Genomic DNA, 19,487 nt, shown 5'->3' on the forward strand with positions numbered 1-19,487 from the left:
AAATTCTGTAGATAACATTTTCTGAATGTTATTCATTTATTTAATGACCATTAATATTGAACATTAAACTATTGATGTTTCTTTACATTTTCTATACACAAAGCTAAATTTATTGCATTTTCCTGTTTTCTTTTGATTGACAGGATATATCGGCCATGATGACTTATGGCTATCATCCAATAGTGTGAAAAAATGCTTTTATCATCCGATACCGATTCAGGGTTGCCCGCAGAAAATGTGTTAGTTAAGGTGGTAGGGTTTGGCGGGTGGGCTGGGGGCGAGGCATTCAAAGGGGTGGTGCGTCATCATGATGAAAATATTTTTTTTAAACACTCAAATAAAACTTAATTTTGAAGAAACTTTTGAAGAATTTATAATTTTTTTGATGACCTAGTTAAGGCGGTAGGGTTTCTGAGCTTAGGCGGGCCGCCCAAACTGCAAAGTGCTGCGGGAAACCCTGCCAAATATTGGCCGATATATCAGTACATCTCACAAAATTTCTTTTTTAATTGTCTTTATGTCCGACTTTTAATGTCTTTAGTGACATACATCCACGAAAAATGAGTTTGAGATCAAAAATCATTGTAAAAATGTTTTAGAAAATGTAAAAAGTTTTGAGAAGAGCTTTAGCTTTATTTGTTGCTGCTTGCTTCTTTATTTTGTTGTGTAATGCATTCATATCCAGAGAATCCCAGTTGTTTCTTTTTTATGAATTATTATTATTATTAAATGATTTGCGAAGGTCTCGTGAGATTACTGAAGTTTTATTCTCAGAGTAAACATGAGTAGAAAACATTTTATTTTCATTTCATCAATTAAGACATCAATGAGATCTCATTGTTTTTTTCCACAGGAAGATTTTTCAAGTAACTTTCCAGGGAAACTCAGACGGATGGATGGAATTTTTCTGGCTCCGTAAAGCAGGACACTCCGTCTCTACGGCAACCAGGCATCCAATCGCTTGGCCAGCTGCAGAGTAGTTCAGCAGTGGGGGGTTTGGAGGTGGGGAAAGACTCCGATGGGAAAGATGAGGAGCAGGGGGGTGGGAATGGGGCGGCAGGAAGGCAGAAACACTGGAGAAAGATAAAGTTGCCTGCAGCTGGATTTGAAGTCTAACAGAGCGACCGTGCTGCTGTTCCTGAGCTCACAGCCGGTTTGTGGAATAAACCACGGCAGGCTCGGAGGAAAATAAGGATTTAATCGGAAAAGAGAGTGTTTGAAAGAAGGAAGAAAGAGGGATATAGCTGCTCGGATCATGAGAGTGGATGCCGTCTTTCCTGGGATCGGATTTCACAAAATGAGAAACCACTGCAGTTCTGCAGAGCTCAAGCAACAGAGCGAGGTGTGTGTGTGTGTTTATTTAGTGTTATACTTTAATTTTACCAAAATTTAACTTTTTTAGAGATGTGCTCAAAGATAAAGATGTTTATTTGAACAAAGTGAAAAGAAGTAATGTTTTCTTTTAGGGTTAGTCAGGGATTATTATTGCCCATTAAACAACCCTAAACAAATAAAAGTGAGTGACAACTTTGAATTTACTTTTTAGAAGTGATTGTAGTTTGTGCCGGTTACTTGTACACAAGTCATAAAAGTTAACAAGTTTGAGAAACTAGTTTGAACTGATGCAAATAGATAGTGTGTAATTGAATAAATGCAGAACGGTTCGACTTCTTTAGACATCTGAACGGAGAGAAAACAAGAGAGAGATTTATTACAAAAAACACTTTAATCAAGATTCAGATGAGATAGAAACCTGTCTGTACTTAAACTACCAAAGTGGTCAGCATGAAGTCATAACATCAATAATATCCCATTCCATCCATAATAATCCCAAATAAGGCCAAAAGAACCAAGTGTTTAAACTTGCATTGAATCAGTCATATTTTTGTAGTTATATTTAGTTAAAGTATTATTTTATTTTCTATAATTGAATTTATGAGTGGGACATTCCTAATTCTGTTAGCTAATACTGTGACTCACTCTCATGCTTTTATTTGTAATTTATGGATTAAAATATTTTTGTAGCAAGACACAAAAATAATCCCATGGTTTTTCCAATATGATGCAACTTTAAACTTCCAGTTTAGCAATTTGGTTAAATTCCAAGAATGAAAACTAGTAAATCCAGACCAAATGTAAAACAGAAGTAAGATTTTTTTTCATTTAAAAGCATAATGAAATTCACCTAAATACTTTATTATTAAACATGAAGTGAGCTTCATTCATAGTGGGCATCATTTCTGTAAGATGAGCAAAACAAATATTGGTTTAAATTGTTTGCAAAACTATACTTACCTAAATTTAACACAGTTTACATGTACGCATTTGATAGCATTTGCGTTTAATCTATGTTTTTATCAGTATTTGTTTTCCCTGGGGCTTGACCCCATGACCTTTGTGTTGCTAATGCAACACTCTGACTATTAAGCTACAGGAACACTTTTACACATTTATGTAAATGGATAGTAAATCAAAAATGACTCATTGTAGGATAAAAGAATACAATGGAAGTCAATGGGGCCTCTGATCGGTTACAGACATTCCTCAAAATATCTTCCTTTGTGTTTATCAGAACAAAGACATTTATACAGGTTTGTAACAACATGAGGGAGAGTAAATGATGAGAGAATTTTCATTTTTGGGTAAACTACCCCTTTAACTTCATGCATTGAATGTGTGTGTGCATACTGCATAGCGATGGTTTCTGGGTAAAAGCTTTGACTGCAGGCCTGTTTAATACACTGAGTTGTTTATATTGTCCATCATGCTTTGCTCTGTGACTAATGGCTTTACTCTAAATAACTGTAAGCAGTATTCATGAGGTCAGAGGATGAAACTGAAAGAAAGGAACCTACAGCCAGCAGTTGAATATTATTACTTTTATTTCTTTTGATGAGTTGTTTGTAACTGGAACTGTATGCAGAACTGGATTTTTACATTGTTACAAGGTTGTTAGTGCATTGCTATGCAGTTGTTAAAGAAATATTCAATTTTCTTAAAAGAAAAATCCAGATAATTTACTCACCACCATGTCATCCAAAATGTTGATGTCTTTCTTTGTTCAGTCGAGAAGAAATTATGTTTTTTGAAGAAAACGTTGCAGGATTTTTCTCATTTTAATTGACTTTAATGGACACCAACAATCAATACTTAACTCAACAATCAACAGTTTTTTCAACGGAGTATCAAAGGACTATAAACGATCCCAAACGAGGCACAAGGGTCCCATCTAGCGAAAAGATTGTCATTTTTGACAATAAAAATAACAAATATACACTTTTAAAGCACAACTTCTCGTCTAGATCCGGTCGTGATGCGCTAGCGTGACCCGACGCATTACGTCATCACGTCAAGAGGTCACAGAGGACGAATGCGAAACTCCGCCCCAGTGTTTACAAGTGTTGAGAAAGCGGACTGTTCCTACGTTGTTGTATGTCAACTAATAGTAATTAATGTCTAGGGTGGCCATTCGTGCCAGTTCCGCCGGACACGTCCCGAACATGTTTTCGGGTTCGTTCTCCGGAAGTCGCGTTGCTCGACCGCATACGTCATCGAGGTTCTCACATTTCAGTTAAAATACATTAGAAAATTAAGATTTATTTCTTTTAAGACATACAATCATTGTAGTTTCATTCTTACCTTGAAATGTAACGGTTGCTTTTGTGAAATTAAACCCGAAATATTAAACCTTGATGACGTATGCGGTCGACCAACGCGACTTCTAGAGAACGAACCCGAAAACATGTTCGGGACGTGTCCGGCGGAACTGGCACGAATGGCCACCCTATTAATGTCTTTGTGTCAGTTTATTGTTTACAATGGTCCGCAAATGTGCGTTTTATATATGTAACACGTGACCTCCCTACGTCACTATGCATTTACGTTAGGTCGCGCTGGACCGGACCTATACGAAAAGTTGTGGTTCAAAAGAGCATATCTTTTATTTTTCTTGTCAAAAATGACAATCGCTTCGCTAGACAAGACCCTTATGCCTCGTTTGGGATTGTTTATAGTCCTTTGAAACTCCGTTGAAAAAAACTGTTAAGTGTTGAGTTAAGTATTAAATGTTGGGCTCTATTAAAGTCCATTAAAATGAGAAAAATCCTGCAATGTTTTCCTCAAAAAACATAATTTCTTCTTGACTGAACAAAGAAAGACATCAACATTTTGGATGACATGGTGGTGAGTAAATTATCTGGATTTTTCTTTTAAGAAAATAGAATATTCCTTTAAGGGGGTTTGAGTGGTTGTTAGTGCGTTGCTATGCAGTTGCTAAGGGGTTCTAAAAGTCTATCAATGTGTTGCTATGCAGTTGCTAAGGGGTTCTAAATGGCTGTAAAAGTGTTGCTATTGGGTTTTTTGACTCTGTATTGCTATACAATGGTTAAGGGGTATTGAGTAGTTGTTAGTGCGTTGTTATGCAGTTGGGAAGGGGTTTAAGTGGTTGTTAGTGCGTTGCTATGCAGTTGTTAAGGGGTTTTGAGTGGTTGTTAGTGCGTTGCTATGCAGTTGCTAAGGGTTTTTTGACTGTGTGTTGCCATACAATGGTTAAAGGGTTTTGAGTAGTTGTTAGTGCATTGTTATGCAGTTGCGAAGGGGGTTTAAGTGGTTGTTGGTGCGTTGCTATGCACTAACTGATGGTTTTTGACTCGTTAGTACGTTGCTATGCAGTTGCTAAGGGGTTCTAAAAGTCTGTCAATGTTTTGCAGTTGCTAAGGGGTTCCAAATGGCTGTCAATATGTTGCTATGCTTTTGCTAAGTAGTTTTGAGTGGTTAGTGCGTTGCTGAGCAGTTGCTAAGGGGTTCTAAATGGCTGTCAATGTGTTGCTATGGAGTTGCTAAGCGGTTCTAAATGGGTGTCAATGTGTTGCTATAGAGTTGTTAAGGGGTTTTGAGTGGTTGTTAGGTCGTGCTCTGCAGTTGCTAATGGTTTTTTGACTCAGTGTGTTGCTATACAATTGCTAAGGGGTTTTGAGTGGTTGTAAGTGCGTTGAAATGCACTATCTGAGAGTTTTGACTCATTAGTGTGTTGCTATGCAGTTGTTAATAGGTTTTAAAGTCTATCAATGTGTTGCTATGCAGTTGCTAAGGGGTTCTAAATGGCTGTAAAAGTGTTGCTATGGAGTTAAGGGGTTTTGAGTGGTTGTTAGTGCGTTGCTATGCACTAACTGAGGGGTTGACTCGTTAGTGTGTTGCTATGCAGTTGCCATGGGGTTCTAAATGTCTGTCAATGTGTTGCTATGCAGTTGCTAAGAGGTTCTAAATGACTGCTAATGTGTTGCTATCCAGTCGTCAAGGGATTTTCAGTGGTTGTTAGTGCGTTGCTATGCAGTTGCTAAGGGGTTTTGACCTGTTAGTTTTTTGCTATGCAGTTGTTAAGAGGTTTTGAGCTGTTGTTAGTGTGTTGCTATCTATTTAGTAAGAGGTTAGTAGTTTGTTGCTATGCAACTGCTAAGGGGTTTTGAGTGGCTGTTAAGCTAGAAGCATAGTCCTCTTTTGATGCATAATTTTGTCATCAAAATAGTACGAGCATGTGCACATAGGAAAATGTAGTATGTAGCCCAAGAGGAGATGCATTGCGTTTTGTCGCAATGTGCACGCGTCGAACTGTCTGCATACGTACAAGTCAAATAAACTATGCTTCGCTAATCGCTAGGCTGTGCATTCGACTGAGCCCGTACGTTTGTGTACATGTAAAAACAAACTATTCTATGGGATGTAATGTGTTGTTATAGAGTTAGTAGTAGGTTGTCCGTATGTTAAAGTGCTAAGGGGTTCTCAGTGGTTTTCTAGGATGATCTGTGTTGCTTACTGTACTTACTGCAAGGTAAAAATGTCATTCAATTACTGTTAATCTGAGGGAGTTTTTTGCTTTTTTTGTCTTTAAAGAGGTTTGTTCAAAGTCATTACCCATAGTAATACCCAATGCTTTCCTTATACGTTGCGTGTGACTTTCTGCCAGTGTTTGTGTTTGATATCCTGTGACATCTGTCTCTATTGTGTTGGGTTTGTAGAGGCGTCATACACATGTAAATGTATTTCGCTTCAGTCCACATGCTTCGGTGTCGCTCTGACCGTGGAGTCCCGCTCCGCCACCGTACGATAGACAGGACTTTCAAACCACCTGCTGTGTTTCCCTACTGACATTCCCGTCCTGAGCTCATCGCACCGTCGGGCAGAGTCGCGCAGTCCGTCTCCATGGCAACAGGTGCAGAATGCGCCCCACGGTGCATGTGAGGGAATTCCGACCGCTCGGGATTCTGTGAGCTCCGGGGCTTTGTGTCCGAGTGGAAGGGAACGGATCACAGATGCTGTGATTACTGACTCCCCCTTCTTCTTTTATAACTCTAAGAGTTTCCAGCCCCCACTGCTGATGGACCCGGGCCTGCAAGCTGTCGGCTTGATGCCGTCTCTGTCAGGGTTCAGTGGGTTTTGTAGTGCTGTTCCATCTCACACTTGTAGAAAGGAAAATAAAGTGGGAATTGTTAAGACAAAGAGTGCTTAGGCTTAAGTTGACTATCATTGGTCTAATTTTGAGGTTATTTTACTAATGCAATCTTGATGTTAGGAAAGGATGTGAGATGGAGTGAATAAAGAAAAGGAAGAATGTGGGTGAGGCTGAGTCAAACAGTCCATTCTTCTTCTCCATCTGGAACAAGAGATGTTTCATCTTCCTCTTCTAGTGTGGGTGGTTTGAAATACCCCATCACCTTCTTAAAAACTTTGATACTGCCTTCTTCTCTCTGCTTTGCACACATTAAATCTGTAACCAATTACAGCTGGAACTAGCAGAGCGTCCAAGATGTGTTGCCTGAAGGCCTTTTCACATGACTCATGTCAGCGCTCCTCAGTGCATTGAACTTCATGAAGTCAAGCTAGATCCTGTGTGACACCGACCTTCCAAACCAAAGCCAATGAAGAGCATTAGGCGTCTTTACATTTCAATCAACTGCTGCAGAGGTTGAAGTATTTAAAGAAGGCTTTTGATAAATGCATGAATCTATTGGTTGGAAAAAAAGATTTTAAATGGGGGAGTATCAGATTATTTAGTCATGGTTGTAAATATTAAGGTTATGTGTTAAATGGGACATTTCACAAGACTTTTTTAAGATGTCAAATAAATCTTTGGTGTCCCCAGAGTACATATGTGAAGGTTTAGCTCAAAATACCCCATAGATAATTTATTATAATATATTAAAATTGACACTTTGTAGGTGTGAGCAAAATTGTGCCGTTTTTGGGTGTGTCCTTTAAAATGCAAATGAGCTGATCTCTGCACTAAATGGCTTGGATAGTGCAGATTAAAGGAATAGTCTACTCATTTTCAATATTAAAATATGTTATTACCTTAACTAAGAATTGTTGATACATCCCTCTATCATCTGTGTGCGTGCACGTAAGCGCTGGAGCGCGCTGCGACGCTTCGATAACATTTAGCTTAGCCCCATTCATTCAATGGTACCATTTAGAGATAAAGTTAGAAGTGACCAAACACATCAACGTTTTTCCTATTTAAGACGAGTAGTTATACGAGCAAGTTTGGTGGTACAAAATAAAACGTAGCGCTTTTCTAAGCGGATTTAAAAGAGGAAGTATATTTTATGGCGTAATAGCACTTTTGGGAGTACTTCGACTCGGCGCAGTAACACCCTCCCTCTCCCATTATGAGAGTGAGAAGGGGAGCGGACTTTTCAGGCAACTTTTTAGTCAACTCTGACTGTTGAAAGATGAATTACCTGAACTTAACTGCATCACTTTCATTTGTAGTCGCTCGCGAAAGTCGCTCTTCATTTGCCTAAAGTTAAACGTTCACAACTTTGTTGTGTACACTCAAAAAAATGATTCAAGCCCTTCTTAGAGATGACACATTAAAATTATGTTCAATGAATTAAAAATACCTCATTAAGAGCAAAAAGTATATATATTTAATTAGTCTAACACAAAAAGAATATGTACTATAATTTATTGATTTCTTTTTAATTGCGTTAACACAATTAGTTTGAGTTTGGGTTCTGGAAAAAGAATTTCCCAGCATGCTTTGCATGCAACTGCTTTTGGAGAGTAATTTTGTTAATTTAGTGTTATTTTATGCATTTTTAGGTAAAGAGAAAGACTTAATATTGTTTAATGTCCGTTTATCTTATTGATTTAGAAGCATTTATGTTATATTTTTTTTAATTGTTTGGTTACCATCGTGCAGAAGAGTGGCGCTTGTGGTTAGGTTGTGGATGTGCCGTATATCTCTCAATGAGCACTAACTGTGTTAATGCCTGTTTGAAGATCAGTCTCTTCTCACATGCTCATCCAAAGTATCATATGTTATTATTATTAGCATGCTAACATGTGCTTATGTTAATTAGTATGATACAAAAACGTTTTATATAAAATAAAAGAATTTAGTTATTCAGACTACACTACATTGTGTTACTCAAACTATGCTAAATTGAGTTATTCAGACTACACTAAATTGAGTTGAGGCAACTAATTGAGTATTGCCATTTACTTTAAATTGAGTTGGACTAACTCAATATATTTTTGTTGTGTGAAGCAGTTTTTTATGAGTTAGGGGTACACATTCATATTGGATGGAAATCCTGCCCACAATTTTATTGAGTTAATCCAATGAATCATTTTTTTGAGTGTAGCTGGACACGCCCACTTCCTGTCGCCAACCGTCACTGTTGTTTGTGCCACCAGAAGTCGGCAAGCTTCTGTTGAAATGAACATTATTGTGCCGCTCCGCCGTTGCTAGTTACTGGCGTTAATTGTACACAGTACAAAGAAATTGGTAAACCTAAGGTGCTGTACAAACTAGTGATGCACCAATGTATCGGCCGCCGATTTCTTATGAATTTGGAACCATCGGCATATCTGCAATAGCACAAGAAAGGCCAATAATAATTTTTTATTAATTAAGTGTGGGAAGGCAATAAGTTGCATGTCTGTTGCATAATCCAGCATTTAAAAAAAAATAATCATCAAAATAATGTAATTAAATAATTACAAAATATAACATAATAAATATAATAAAATAATTATAAAAAAATCAGATAAAATCTGTAGAAATTGTAGTTTTTCAGACGTGCGGTGGGGAAAAAGAGTAAATCATGTAGTTAATCATGTGAGAGATTACTTATTCACATGAGCCATGCCGCCAGAGAGTAACGTTATTTCGGAAAATGTTTGCATTCTGGGCCTTCTAAAAAAAACTTGGAAAAAGACCAAAAATCATCAAAATTTTATCTTACTTTGTGCCTCTCTTATTATTATGTTGGTCAGATGAATGTTAAATAGATCCAATCCAAGTTCAGTAAAAATAATTTGATGCAGAAATAAACTAGCTAATAGATATAAAAGTGTTTAATATTGGCGTCGGTATCGTCCAATAGTTGTCAGTTTAAATCGATATCGCCCCCCCAAAAATCATATCAATGCATCCCTAGTACAAACGCTTAACACAATGGCATAACATTCTACACATTGACAAACATTCACTGCACAATTAAAAAGTTTTGCACCAATTTTTTTAAGTGTAGCACATTGAATAGTTAAGTATTAATGTAAATTATAAATAGTTTAGCACAGTATTGCACATTCAGTATTGTTTAAAAGGCATTGTTTTGTACAGTTCAGTTTTTACACGTATACAGCTTACAGTGCACGACGCAGATTTCGTCATCAGAAAAGTATGCTGGACTTTTGTAACCAGTCATGCATGCATGTATTATGTAGGCCAGGTATTGCAATTTGTTGCAGTGCACATGCATTAAACATCTGTGGACACGTACGTGTCTATTGAACTCTCTAATGACATTAAAAAACGAACAATAGTCCAGGCTTTAAAGTATTGCACATTCGACATTGTAAAGGGTTATTGTAACCAAAATTCTACCAATAAGTAACAACTGGAAATTTTACCAGCATATAACAACATCACTGTTTCATCAATTGCAATCCCTTAATTTGTAGGTTTCCATTTCGGGACCTTGAAGAGGTCAGATGTGTGTTGGGAATGCTGCAGTTGAACATTAGCAAATTATATCTGTGGAGGAAAACTCTGGCAGCAGTGGTTTGGGTAACTGATCGACAGGACCAACCAACTTGGCTCTTACAGGACATTTTATGAAATGTGCAACGCCAGGGAACAATCCTACCAGAAAACCATGGAAATATGTGTGCTGTAACATCCCGTAATGTACTGAACCTTGTGTTTGTGAAGAAAGATGTAGCTTCCGTCTTCCCCGTAGCTTTTGGAGTTCTTATATTACTGCCTTTCATGAAGCGAAAACCACATTATTTCCAGAAAACACTTTTTTCCATGTGACGGTTTTTGTTCTGTAGATGAAAAACTCATAACCGTTAAACTTGCACATTGGACATTCACATCGTGCAAGAGCACAATGGAGTGGGGGTCACATTGTGTACATCCAAATTTGACTTTTGTTTATTATCTTGGGGATGCACAATGGAAAAACTTCTGTGATGATGACGTCTCTGTGCAGAAATGTAAAGGTCTGATGGATATTTGATGAAACGTTTCCCTGGTGTCCCGTTATTACATCTGCGCATCTTGCTGTGGTCCTCGTGTTCACGGACAGCATTGAGCTTGATGACTTTCTTCTTTACATTTGATTTGACTCAAAGCCACATCTCCAGTTACACTTCCTGTTTTTCCTCACGCTTCTGCGGTTCTGTCCGAGCATTCCCACCGGCCCTGCGCGCCTTAGCGCAGACAGATTCCTACAATTCCCTGCGCTATTCCCATTGGGGACCAGCGTTGCGAGAGCTTGGGAAAGTCCTCTTCCGGAGTCGGCGATCCACTGAGCGACAGAAGCTCTTGTTTCTCCCTTTTTTTATCTCGTTCTCTTGTTCAGCTCGCTCTCAAAATCAACATTTCTGCAGTGAATGTAAACCAAACCGCCGGAGGGATGGAGTTTAAAGAAGGGTCTGAAAGTTTTCACGACCTTCAGTAACAATAGGAAACTGTAGAAACACATACATTGGTTTACTTATTTAGATCTCATCAGATGATCTCTTCCGTCATTTGTGACTTTGTAAACCATGAGGCTATCAGTGGATATTTATTGAGATCTTTAATAGTTTCCTGTAATTGTTTCTTCCAGACTGTTGTGAGATTAAATAGAAAACAAATTGGGATTTTGCATGCAGTGTGCTTTTTAAGATGTTGTGAGAAAATCTATTTTAGGTATTTGCTAGCAGACGTTTATATCTCAGACAATCTGGGCACAGCGTGAGACATAGTTGAGATTTGTTGTTGCTTACTCTTAAGGAGACACATTTTTTGGTCTTTCACATCCTGTTATCTCTCTTCCTTTGTGACCGACTACCACGATGTCGTCCCGAAGCTTACGCTTTCGTAAACAAGAACATAACAATTTGTTGTACTGTTTTTTCCCTCGAGGTTTCCGAAGTCTGAAGTGTCGAGTGGTTGGTCATGTGGTTCGGTCTCAAAACCATAATTACAACTTCTGGTTTTGTTGTTCTCAGACAACCCAAGCACATTTGACCATTTGTCCTCATCATCCATCATTTCCTTGGCTGATATAATTAGCAAACAGCTATTTTAATGTCATTGTGATGTTTTACACTCCAGACACCGCAACTACAGCGGACTTAAGCTCAGATTCAATGCCAACATTTCACAGTGATATTATATTTAGACGGCGCTGATGGAGGGACACAAACACAAATGAATTGTTTACCATATCCTCTTTGCTTCCTGTCTTATTCTTCCTGTCTGAAGTTTAATAATTGCAGACCGATGAACGTATAGCACCCCAAGGTTTGTAACAAGATGAATGTTTGAGTTTAAGAGGTCAGGAATAGTGCTATATTTTTTATTCCCAAACTAACGTTGGCACCACAATGCTAGGACGTTGTAGACACCATTGATTTTTCATGCGGTTTAATGGTGTTCTGAGTTTCTTACCACAGGATTAATGGTTGCTTGGTGGTTTATGGGTAGTAACTCTCTCCTTCAATGTTCATCTATGTTATTCCCTCACCGCTTTTATCATCTACCATGTAAAAGTCGCGCCACTAGGCGGCCATGTTTGCAACGCCTCCGGGGAGTTATTTCAGTCATGCAAGTCCTATCTACTTGAATGGGGAAAGTCGGATATCTTTAAAATCACAATTAAACAATATATTTCTGACCAACAATTAAACCTGTCCCATAATTTTAGTTTCTTAAGCTCCAATTGCGCTAAAACACCTTAGGGTTAGGCGTTTCGAGGTCGTTTCAGCTACTGCACATGTTGGCAAGCGCCTCACGTGACTCTGCACAGAGCTCCGCCCCCAGAGAATCGTCAGTCTTTAGCGATTGCTGATTGGTTCTTTTAACTGGAAGGCGGGACTTCTTTCGCTAGAGCAGCTATAGACAGTTTCAGCAGTAACAACATAAACAAGCGGCTTTTGTGGAACACACGCAACTTCCGGTAAACTCTGTTAAGAATAAATGACAACAAAGTCCTTTTAAAGTAGTTTATTTATCTAACAAGCTAAATAAATAACATGTAGATTACCTAGGAAACCAAAATATTTGTTATTTTCCAAGAGGTATTTGTTCTAGTTTAGCAACTAGTCAGACCATTAAACAAACAGAAATCGGAAGTAAAGTTCCGGCAAGACGTGTCACCGCACGTGCATCTGATGAAACCGTCTATATCTACAAGTCTGCTGCGCTACCGTGTCCAACCAATCTCGAATGTCATAGGAAAATAACAAAAAATCACGCTAATATACACTTGTATCATAATGCGAACTACCAAAAACATCAGATTGTAATTTTTTTCTCCATAACAAAATCCGAGATGACCACTTTTTACGAATTATTAATATATTGCTGTCTGTAATTCCGTGAGCCTGAAGACTGCTGTGTACACATTGAGTTTATAAAATGTTTGCTTAAATGTGTAATATGAATAAATAGTGCTCATAAACGGCTTTTAAAATAATATCATCTATTGAAATGAGTGAAGGCTTGGACCCGGAAATAGTATTCCTTACTAGTGACTAGTGCTGGGCAAAGATTAATCGCGATTAATCGCATACAAAATAAAAGTGATTATTGGTATAATATATGAGTGTGTGCTGTGTCTAATTATTATGTATAAATACATACACACACATTCATGTATGTATTTAAGAAACATTTACATGTTTATATATATTTATTTATATTTTTATATAATCTATATTAAATATACATTTTAAAAAATGATATATAAATAAAACAATTCTGAAATGAATATATGAATGTGTGTGTGGTTAAATATACATAATAATTAGACACAGTACACGCACATATATTATGCAAAAAATCACTTTTATTTTGTATGCGATTAATCGCGATTAATCTTTGCCCAGCACTACTAGTGACCGTTACATTGCAGAGGCCGATATTTAGATTTTTTTATTATCGGCATCGGCCGATGAATCTCTTCAATCGGCCAGTAAATTTCTCTATTACTTAAAGTTGTTTGTAATGACTCTGTGTCACTCAATGTAAAGCCAAAGTCTGACAGATAGTAAAATGACAATCATTATTCACTTTTTAACATGACGTTATGTTGTGTCACACAGTACCGTGAGATGTCAGATGCACATTAATTATGTCTTATTATGTAAATTATTAATTATGTAAATATGTTTTAAGTAATTTAAAAGGGCATATTTATCAATGTTATGCATAACAAATTTGTATGTAGTTTTACCAATTTTCTGTTTGACTCTTATTTACTGTAATTACATTTCTGTTATATCGGCTTTATATCGGCCAATCGCACATACAGCTTTCTTAAAATTGGTAACGGCATCGACCATAAAAAGAAACCCCATATCGGTTGACCACTATTCCTTACGTCATGATTTACAAGTGGATAAAGCGGCGCAGCGATGACATCTTTTTGTAGACCAAACCCGAAAATTAGCGGGACACTTTTTCCCTCATTGAATTGAATTGAATTAAAAACACATTCATTTATTCCCATAGACTTTTAGATTATCGCAAAAATAAACTCTGTATTTAACGTAAAAGTCTAAATGTGTTTACAAGAAAATTAAAATTCAAAATGAATAAAAGTTGTGTACCTCAAGTCTATGGGATAAACGTATGGGCTTCTAGGGAACCAGTGTCCCGCCAACTTTTGGTTGGCCTTCAAAAATACGTCATCCCTGCGGCAATCTATTAAGCGTTGCACTGTCCCCTATTCATAATAATAGGAGGGCTGTCAAAAGATTAATCGCGATTAATCGCATACAAAATAAAAGTTTGTGTTTGCATAATATATTTGCATGTGTATGTGTGTAATTATTATGTATATATAAACACACACACACACACAAATATATATACTTTTAAATTCTGATTTCGGAGAAAAGTAACCGAAAAGAGATTATTATTATTATTATTATTATTATTAATAATATTGCATTTTATTTAAAAGCGTCTTTCAAAACACCCAAGGTCACCTTACAGGCAAGCACAAATACAAAATAAACGTAAATCACTACACATAGCATAGCAAAAACTCAAACATTATAAGAAGGCCTTTATAAAAAGATATTAAAAACAGGTTCTTGCTCTCTACGGAAAAGCAACAGATCTGATCTGATGAAATACTGAAATACTCTTTGATAAACAAGTTTATGGCTCATAAGCAAATCCACATTGCATCTGTGCTTGAACGACTCTGCAACAAGCCGTTGTTTACTTTTTATTTATTCATCTCGTTCGGTTCCTAGAGGTGTCCTTTGATTCTCCGATCGTTCCTGTTTGTGTCAGTGGAAGTCAGAGAATGTACTTTGGCTTTGGACTTCATGACGGCCTATATGGTCTGTCTCTGTGGAAATCATTGATCTATCGCTCTCTGTGGTGGAGAGAAAGAGCATGATGTCATCTGTTAGCAAAGCCCTGAAGGCCACAGCCGAGTGAAGGTTCGATGAGAAGCAGCTGTGAGGAGGAGGATCTTCTCAACATCTCGCTTGCTGAAGTGTTGAATGCCAGCGTTGAGCACAAAAACAGTCACAGATCGGTGAAAAACATTTCAGCAATTAGGGTCAGAAACACACTTTAGGTATGTGATACTCGGCTGATGAATTCCAAGCCTGCAGTCTTGTTCTGGATGGGCCTTGTTGTACGTCTGTGCCATTAAAGTAAATGTAATCATTTCATAATTAGTAATCTATAAACAAGTCTAACTTCAACTGATGTGAACTTCAAATGGTTTACACTACTGTCTGCTGTAGCCCCTGCCTGCAATGCTTTGACTGAAACTCATACTTGCATTGCATTGTGATTGTGAGTGGTTTGCGAAATGCCTGCAAAAAATCTGCATTTATTGATTAAGATAACATTATTGCTTTTTAAAATATATTGCAATATATTACATTTCACACACAGTGCTAGTACATCATGCATTCGATGTTGCACAGTTAAACTTCTATGGCCACATTGGAGCAACAGTCAAATGAATACAAATGCATGTTGACCATGCCTGTTGACATGTTTATCGCAACGTAAAAATGCTTGTTGAGTGTGCATAAGAATGCACGCCTGCGATGCATAAGACAACCAATTCTCAACCAATTCTCAACGCTAGAAGTTTCTGAAATGGATGAGATCGTGTTGAGCCACATAGTAAAAATTGATGTAGCACGCTTCAGTATTGGGGTTGTAGGTGGAGTGAAAAAGCTTCTCACAAAGGGTGTAAGATTCTGGACTATTTTCTTGGTGACCTGTGACGTCAATTAGGAAAACCGCAGCTCTGACCTGGCCTTTGTGTGTCTGACCCTTTGTTTGCATGTGTGTGTTCATGAATACGTGCTGCATGTCCTGTGTGAATCCCTCCTACGGTCCAGATCCACAGCAGGATTTGATCTGAGAGAGAGAGAGCGGAGATGATGAAAACAAATATATAATTTGCAAAGGCAGACGGTCCTCCATTTCATCACATCTTTAGATACACACACGTTTAAATTGATCCATCATTCCTTATGCATTCCTCCCAAAATGCTGTTAAATATAATAAGTGTAATGAATGTACATTGCTGCTTATTTTAAAGCTCCCATAACACAAGCCATTTCTGCATATGTCATGGAGTACCTATAGAGTAGTATATCCTTCATATACCCTAAGAGTCTTTAGTTTTATCAGATTTATAAAAGAAAGATCAGCTTTACAGTTTCTTTCTGATAACGTACGAAAAAATTGGGAAGGAGGAGTTATGAGCTGCGGGAGGAGCGAGTCACGAGTCAACACTGTGTACAACACTGACTGGATTACTTATTATTCACTACATGTTTGTGTCGTTTATATAAAATGCACGTACACACCGATTTCCAACATAACACATAAGTCTTACTTACCGCATGCAATTCATAACCCGGTTGGGACTTTTAAATAAAATCCAGCGTTAAACAAACACACACACACATGCAAAACTCAGCTGCTACCCCGGATAAACAAACTATATTCATTGTTTCCATAAGGGTGGTTTTCTTCTCCTTACATAAAAAACACACTTCTTCTTTTGTGCCATTGTTGAGTTTTGAAAAAAAGCTGTCGTGTGAAGTGATGCCTGTGACTTCGCGTCGTCGGTTCTCGCTCTCCTGCTGATTGACAGGTGGGCGGGGTTTTCCCGGGGAAGTGCCCATAAAAAGAAGTGATACGTATAGAAACCCCTGAAACGTCAACTGGATCTGTTTTCGAAAAAAACGTCCTGAAATTTGTAGGGCTGTTCCGAATACAATTTTTTGAGCTTCGAAGCTCTAGTAGAAATCAAATCGAATATTCGAAGCTTCGGAAGGAGGGGCTAAACATATTTTTCTCTTTAATAAAGACAGGAATCTCTGTGTGTGTGTGTGTGTGTGTGTGTGCGCGTGTGTGTCTGGCTGTCTACAGTTTTATTATGTGGCGGATGTGTTGCTGCGGACCCAAGGCAGTGTAGTGCCTTTCTTTCGTGCAATATGGACATGTGACACGTTTAGAATTAATAAACTTTAAAAATACTACAGAACAGCGCAAGCCGGAAGCGGCGTGCCTGTCACGTGTCCTGCGAGAACAGCATTTGTGAAACAAAACACAAGAGCAATACTTTTAATAAAGTAGTCTAACATTTTTCGAACAAACAAACATTCCCGTATCAGAAATTAACAGCGCAGTAATTATTGACATCGTAAAGGGTACGCTATTTAAATAAAACAACGAAAATAAATGAACAAAGTTCAACAAACTATAATAAAACGGTAGCATACTTTCAAAATCAAGTTTATTTATAACACTTACACCATCCAATGTTTTTTTCACCAGCAGAACAATAAAGAAGATATTTTGCAGAAACCCCAGTGCTCCGTTATGCAAGTCAATCGATCAGCACACTTTAAGAGCTAAAGCATATATATCCAATACAAAAGTAATCCCCCATAACTCCGTGTGACATACTGATGTCTTGTGAAGCAAATCAATCAGTTTTTGCAAGAAACTGAACGTTATTTACAACACTATTAGCGTGAATGCCAAAGCAGGAAGCGCGCTTTACGTTCGAGGCGATCTCTTCCACTGGTGACGTTTGGTGGCTGTTGGCTATGGATGTTGGTCTCTCTGCGCCACCTATAGAGCGGGAGCGTGAAGCGCACTTCCTGCTTGGCAAAAGCTCTGCATTAACGCTGTAAAATATTTATATATATATTCGATTCTCAAAACTAAAAATCGAATGTCAACCCACGGAACGAATTTTCGAATATTCTGGTCCAGCCCTAGAAATTTGAACGAAACCTGGTGAAGTGCATTCGGCATAGAAATACTCGGTAACACGTCCAACTGCTTTTTTGACATTTTGCATTTGTTCAGCCTGAGGAAACAAGTCACGTTTAACAAACTGTGTTAATTAGTCAGAATGCATGAAATAACGTTGAACCCCCCTTTAAAGATGTTTGCAGAGCGAGAAAGTAATATCGGGATGCTGCACACGCTTACCTCGCATTAGCTTCTCTTGTTCTTAAATTAAGCAAATCAGTCGCTTTTACATGACGCTTCAGATTGATATTGCGAATTGAAAATGCATCCACATGTTAATTTTGAAAAATCTCCCATAAATCGCAAACAACATTTTTTGCTCGTGTGAGGTGGCTTTTTGGGCAATTCGAAAAAGGAATGTATTAAAAAAATTATGATTTTTGGAATGACTTATCGTGAGAGGAATTTTTTCATAACATTATGGAAACCGTTCTTTCGCAATAATTCTTAACGACATTTAGAGAATATTGCAAACATATTTTCTAACATACGAAGTATTATTAGCTATTAAAGTCACCATGAAACGGAAGTAGCGATTGTCTTATTTTCCACGTGGTGACGTATATCCGAGTGAAACCGGCTTCTGAAATGAAATAAGGCAGGGCTGGATTTGAATTTGTCCATTGAGATCTGATTGAATAATTTGAAGTTGGGTCGTGTTGCTAATTGCTAATCGCTGCAATCTTCTCCCCATAATATTCCAAGTTTTTCATTTTATTTTCATGGCGACTAATGCTTGTAACATGCCTGCATCTCCTTCGATTAAAAATAATGGCTAGTGCAGTGACTATGATACATAAACCTACCAACATCCGTAGCCACGATATTTGGAATGAGTTATCGTGAGAGGAAAATGTTTCATAACATTTGGGTAATAAAAACACAGATATTCTGCAATCATTCTTAAAGGCATTTAGAAAATATCACAAAAGTTTTGGGCAAATTTGTAATGGAAACCAGGCAAGAGTAAAAGGGTTTATAATATTTGTGACATTTTCATGAACTGGACCCTTTCAAGTAAATAAAAACAAGTACACACACACACACGTGTAGCTGAAACTATACACAAACTCCCATGTTTATACTATAGTACTTACCACACTAAAAGCTTTTCTGGTCCACCGGAAAAAAGCTTTTTCTGCATTCTTTAGCTTAATAAGCATTTGTGTTCAGCAGATTGTGTCCTGTCTTCCTCTGTGAGATATAGATCTGCTGTTTGGTACAGTTTTAGTAGGTTACGCAACATTACTGATGGGTTCTGATGGCTGTGGCTCATATCATCTCAGTTTTATGTAATAGCTTTGTTTTTGTTATTGGCAGTATGTAAATTTAGTATCGCAGGAAAAATAGTTTCAGCAGTGGCTGTCTTCATTTTTCTGATGCCTGAAAGACATCAGTTATCTGAATCGAAGCCTTTTGGAGAGTTTAAAAGATCTCAGCTGTGTTACGTGTTGTGCTCAGATTTGCTATGAAACCAAACTTTGCAATCAGACGGAGACTCAAACTTTTCTTATCAAATTCGCCTACAACCAACCAAAATGATCTGAAATATGCTCTATACTCTTGATTTCCCCAGAGCGATCACATTTTTCTCAAGCATTATTGGACAGCGGTAACTGGCTTTCCCATATAATCTCATGGTTTGAGTCAAAACTTTTGGTTCATAAC

At 37.7% G+C, this 19,487-nt stretch overlaps 1 protein-coding gene across 1 annotated transcript in view; it reads left to right on the forward strand.

Annotated features, from left to right (window-relative positions):
- Nucleotides 1-1,023: 1,023 nt before the first annotated feature.
- Nucleotides 1,024-19,487, forward strand: part of LOC129433876 (DENN domain-containing protein 2A) — a 51,789-nt gene continuing 33,325 nt past the window's right edge. The window contains exon 1 of the mRNA XM_073869026.1: nucleotides 1,024-1,342. The gene's annotated coding sequence lies outside the window, so the exon portion shown is untranslated. The remainder of the gene's footprint in view (nucleotides 1,343-19,487) is intronic.

This window comes from Misgurnus anguillicaudatus, chromosome 6, assembly GCF_027580225.2.
Source record: "Misgurnus anguillicaudatus chromosome 6, ASM2758022v2, whole genome shotgun sequence".
Lineage (NCBI taxonomy): Eukaryota > Metazoa > Chordata > Actinopteri > Cypriniformes > Cobitidae > Misgurnus > Misgurnus anguillicaudatus.